This window comes from Meles meles, chromosome 8 (genome assembly GCF_922984935.1).
Source record: "Meles meles chromosome 8, mMelMel3.1 paternal haplotype, whole genome shotgun sequence".
In the NCBI taxonomy this organism is placed as follows: Eukaryota; Metazoa; Chordata; class Mammalia; order Carnivora; family Mustelidae; genus Meles; species Meles meles.
In genome coordinates, this window is record NC_060073.1 from 42288231 (window position 1) to 42294230 (window position 6000).

Sequence of the window (6000 nt, forward strand, 5' to 3'; positions counted from 1 at the left end):
AATAAAATAAAGTGTAAAATTCCATTCTTCAGTCACACTAACTACGTTCTTAGTACCCAATAGCTACTTGCACTGGACAGTGCAGAGGACAGTTCCATCATTGCAGAAAATTCTGTTACAGTGCCTTTCTAAATTGTGAACACGTCAAAGGCAGACGGGCTTGATTTTTTAAAAGCCCTGTATTTCTACTTGTACTGACACGCCGAAGGCACTCAGTGTTTTCGAATGAGTGCCTTAAAAATCATAGAATAGCCTCCTGATTTCTTCTATGTCACCTTATTGTCTTCTCTAAAACATATTATTTTGTATTTTAATTAGTTTTTTATTTTGTTTTTTTTTTCATAAAATCAATACATGTTCATTAGAAAATTTGGAAAAGCTCAAAGAACATAAAAATATATAATCCTACCACTCCAAAATATATCCTATTAACATTTTGCTGTAAGACTTCCTAGACTTTCATGTATAGAAAGACGGTTTTTGTATTTACAATATTGAGATAATGCTGTTCATAGTCTTTTGGAATCTGCTTTTTCCCCCACTTATAATACATAGTTGATATACTCTGCCCCATTGCCATAAAAACTACATTATCACTTTAAATCACTTTTACTTGCCACAGATATTTCATAGTATATGAGTACATCACAATTTAACTAATTACCTGTTATTTCACATTTGGATTGTTTCATATGTATATGTATTTAGAGAGGGAGTGGGAGGAGCAGAGGGAGAGGATAAAGGAGAAAAAGAATCATAAGCAGGCTCCACGCCCAGTGTGGAGGCTGATCTGGGTAGAGCTCGCACAACCTGAGATCATGACCTGAGCTGAAATCCAGAGCCAGACACTTAGCCCACTGAACCACCCAAGCACCACACCTCTCATATTTATTACAGATTATATTTATTACAGATTATAATAAGTTACAATTTAAAGGAATTGCATATTTCTGAAAATTGGATCTATCTTATCTGGAACAGTTTGAGGTCTGCCTCAAGACATGGATACGGACCTGTACATGAAAATGTACCCAAGCCCTGAGCACAGGGTCACTGTACTCTGGGGTTTGTCCCAGTGATGCTCACTCTCCCCAGGGATGCCCAGCAATCTACAGCTACAAAAATGCCATAGAACAAAAAGTCACAGTACATTTCCATAAGACTAAATCAGCTTTCTCTTTAGCATAAAGGAATTTTTTAAGTGAAAAGAATATTACTTGTTAACTATAAATATTTATAATTGTCAGTATGCACACTATCCAAATTTTACAACTATTAGGACCAAAGAAAAAAGCCCATCTGTTTACACAGGATCTAATTAAACAGTTTTTTTTTTTTTTTAAGATTTTATTTATTTGTCAGAGAGAGAGAGAGATCACGAGTAGGCAGAGAGGCAGGCAGAGGCAGAGGGAGAAGCAGGCTCCCTGCTGAGCAAGGAGCCCGATATGGGACTCGATCCCAGGACGCTGGGATCATGACCTGAGCCGAAGGCAGCCGCCTAACCAAGTGAGCCACCCAGGCGTCCCTCTAATTAAACAGTTTTGAGAAATTATGCAAACATTACTGAAATGGGCAGGACTTGTGCATGCTACCTCTACAGTGGAAATGCCTGATTCAGGGCTCTCTCTGGTTTTTACAGAGGATATGGATGATGGCATGTTTTTCCAAGTCATTAACTTGGACACAGCTTTGGGGCCAAATGAGAAGCTACACCCAAATCATTCTAGAAGCCTGGGTGATAGGTGGAGCCGACAAAGGAAAGACCCTCAGTCATTCACTGCTGTGGGAGCATTTGGGGCGTGTGACTGCCTGTGACAACTCATGGTTCAGTGATTCCATTGTTTCATGAAGGCCTGGTTTCACTGATACTAAGAGAAAATGGTGGGTTTGTCCTCACATGGGTTATTCGAGGTGACACTGTCAAAGACATTTCCAATACATTTTTTTCCCCTTTAGAACTTTATTCTGTCAATTTGGCCATTAAAATGGTTTTTTAAAAAAAATTATAGTAAAATACAAGCAGAAAGAAAAAAATAAACATCATCCTACCATGACTCTGTTATTTGCAAGGGACACAAACCAACTCAAAACTATCTGAAGCTCAAGGTACCAAGTAATGGCTAGGTCAAAGTCAAAACGGAGCCAGCTTCAAGGTGGGCTGGATTCCAGGCTGCCCACAGCATGAGATCTGCTCTCTGAGTCCTGGACCCTGTCAGTCCCTCTCTCACATGTTTTCAGACTCGCCCAGAATTCTATGGACCCATGTTTACAGACTGTCATCCAAGGGGAAAAGAAAGCTCCATCTCAACCGCAATTTGGGAAGCTTTGGGAAAGGACTCAAAGAGGCCAGACTCTGAGACAAGGCCTTTGATGCAGGTGGACTATTTGGGAAGGGGACCCCCTGAGGGAGCAAGGAAGGTAAGACAGGAATGGGAGAAGAGTCAGGAAAGACAGCATTAGTGAGTTACCACTGTGGGCCACTGGAGTTTAGCCCCATTGGTCCCTCTGAGGCACCATGTCCGAATTCTCCCACCAGGGGATAAGGAAGGTAGGAGGCAATGTGTCACAGACCCTCATCCCTTACTGGCTGGGGATTGTTCCGGAGGGTGTTCATTCCCCGCTCTTGTGGAACTCTGCCCGTGAGCACGGCAAGTTGTCACAGCACTGGAAAAATATCTACATTTCTAAAATGGAGATAGTAAGTCCTGCTTACCTCTCCAAGCTGAGGTGAAGATCAAATAGGACAAGAGAATGAGGAGAGCTAAGTAAACTGCAAAATACCGTGCAGGCATAAGAACTTGAATCTCTGTGGACCTGAGGCCCGCAGATATGTTCTCAATCACACAGGTGTCTGTGTATGTGTGTATGTTGCAGAACAAGGGTGTTTCCTGAAGAGAAGCATGATTGAGAAGGTCACTTATCTAAGGACAAGGCCACTAGTGGACCTCAAATGAGGAAAGGAACCCAGGAGCCCGATGTGGCTATCTGCAGGCTGTATTGCCCACTATTTGTTTTCTTCTTCTTCCACGGTAACTGAGTTCAGCTGGGTACCTGGCAGTTAAAGATGACATATCCAAATATTCCTCATTGCTCAATGAGCCCTTGTCACTAAATTCTGGCCAATGGTGTATGAGCAAATGCTGTGTGTTCTCAGGGTCTTGCCTTAAGAACCCTGAGCATATACTCCCCATTCCTGTTGGCTGAGAGACGATGACGAGAGCAGTGGTCACCACTTTGGACCCACAAGTAAGAGCCATGTGGGCTAGGCTGGGGCGCCTGGGTGGCTCAGTGGGTTAAGCCTCTGCCTTCAGCTCAGGTCATGATCCCAGGGTGCTGCGATCAAGCCCCGCATTGGGCTCTCTGCTCGGCAGGGAGACTGCTTCCTCCTCTCTCTCTGCCTGCCTCTCTGCCTACTTGTGATCTCTGTCTGTCAAATAAATAAATAAATAAATCTTGAAAAGAATGGCAGGGCTGCCTACCATGTCTTAGCTATGACATAAAACACAAATACATTTCTCTTGTTTAAGCTGCTGTCCTTTGGGGTTTCTTTGTTGCAGAAAATTAGACTTTTTTTTTTTAGACTTTACCCTAATACACGTGAAACTGAGCCTGCCCCAGGTGTGAGCAAGAGTCTCCTGTCAAACTGGGGCCATATCCATGCAATAGACTATAGGATTACCGGCCATTCTGGCTGACCGGAAGACCAATGGGCACCATTTTTCTTGAATGCCGTTTTCTGTCAGCCTGGCCTGCCAAGGTCACTTACAAGAGGCAAGCAGCATCTGTATCCGACTGAGGGCAGAGCGTGAGTCACCACCGCTACTCCAGCATCCCCGCTGCTGTTGGGCTGGTTCCCACTCGTTAGCTGTACCCCACTCATAATGAGAACAGGTCTTTGCCTGCCTGCAGGGATCAGGACTCTGTGTTTGGTACCTTGTATCCATTGCCTTAAGGTAGGCGGTATTTTTAAGACCAACAAACAATCTCAGAAGTTGAATGAGTTACATGAGGCCATGCAGAGCCGAGGACTCAAGGCTGACGGGTGTCAGTCTACAGCCCGTGCTGCTTCCACTGCAGCCATGGCCTTCAAATAAACGGCCTACTTCCAAGTATGGTTTAGGTTGCTTAACCACGTGAAACTGGCATCTGCCTATTGAGATGAGAATCCTAGCACTTGGAAGCCCCCCCCCCCCAAAAAAACTATTCATTATCTGCTGCCCTCCTTCTAGGCTTTTATCCTTTGAGAGGGTTTTTATTCTCTGGAAGCAAATGTGACCATGCACATGTGAGCATGTGTCCTGGGTACTTCTGAGAGCTGATGAAAGTTCTAGAAACATCCACACTGTTATGGGTTGAATTGTGTCCTCCTCCCCAAAATATTTTGCAGTTCTAAGCCCCAGGACCTCAGAAGGTGACTTATGGGGAAGGTAAAGTCTTTACAGAGATAATCAAGTTAAAATGAGGTCATGAGGGTAGGTCCTACTCTAGTATGACTGATATCCTTATGAAAAAGGAAAATTCAGACATGGAGACAGAACACTTAGAAGGAAGATCTTGTGAAGGGACATGGAGAAGATGGTCATCTAGGGAGGCTTGGAACCGATTCCTCCCTCACAGCCCTCAAAGAAACCAGTCTTACCAAATGATACCTCGATCTCAAGTGTCTAGCCTCCAGAACTGGGGGACAATGAATTTCTGTTCTTGATGCCACCCGATCTGCGATCTGGCAGACTGACCCACAACTATACATATGCACATACACGTCGAGTTCTACACACAAATTCTAGGAATTCATACTTCACTCCAGAATATCCATGGACCCCCTGGTGAAGGACCCTGCAAAGTTCTATTTCCTGAAAACATTCCAATGCCCATAACAGTGACAACACTAACAAAACGCCGGACAGCTGTTTTAAAGCACTCTTCTGAGGCCTTTCCCTGTATGTAATCATTTAATTTTTCCAAAAGCCCCAGGAGCCCCAAGAAACAAGAGATTCTGGTACCTGGAAGTGGGATGCTTAGCTAAGAAATGCCCAATAAACTTGCTGGTTTAAAACAAGAGATTTAGGGGCACCTGGGTGGCTCAGTGGGTTAAAGCCTTTGCCTTCAGCTCAGGTCATGATTCCCAGGGTCCTGGGATCGAGCCCCAAATCAGGCTCTCTGCTCTGCAGGGAGCCTGCTTCCCCCTCTCTCTTTGCCTGCCTCTCTGCCTACTTGTGATCTCTGTCTGTCAAATAAATAAATAAAATCTTTAAAACAAAAACAAAAACAAAACCCAAGAGATTTATTTTCTCTCAGCTCTGGATGCCAGAAGACTGCAGTCAGTATCCCTGAGCTACAGTGAAGGTGTTTATATGGCTGTTCTCCCTCCACAGGCTCTGGGGAGAATCTCTTCCTGCCTCTTCCAGCTTCTAGAGGCCGCCAACATTCCTTAGCTCAGGATCGAGTCTGTCTCCTCATCACCTTCTCTGGGTGTGAAAAATTTCACTCTGCCCTCCTTTTATTTAGGACCCTTCTGGATAACCCAGGATAATCTCACTATCTCAACATTCTTAACCTCATCACATCGGCAGATTTTTTTCTTTTTTTCCATAGAGGATAACACTCATAGGTTCCAGGGATTAGGACACAGATATCTTTTTTGGGGGGTGGGCGTTTTTAGCCTCCTGCCCTCTGGACCCATGACTTGAGGCACGTGCTATTATTCCATTCACTTTATGACAGAGGACCTGAGCTGAAATCAAAGAGTTGGATGTTTACCTGACTGAGCCACCCAGGCACCCCTAAAAATATTTTGGGAGCAAGCAGAGTACCCATGCCATCTGCACTTTGCATCTCTGCCTTCCCTCTTTGTGTGTGGTGATCTCTTTGATGAAAATCTTGCACTTGGAAGGGAGAAGCTCTGGGGAGCTAGGACACACTCTTACAGCAGCTCCCGGTAGCTGTCCCATGCTGGTAACCCATATTATATACGTTCCCACATTGGTGGAGAGAGGGCAC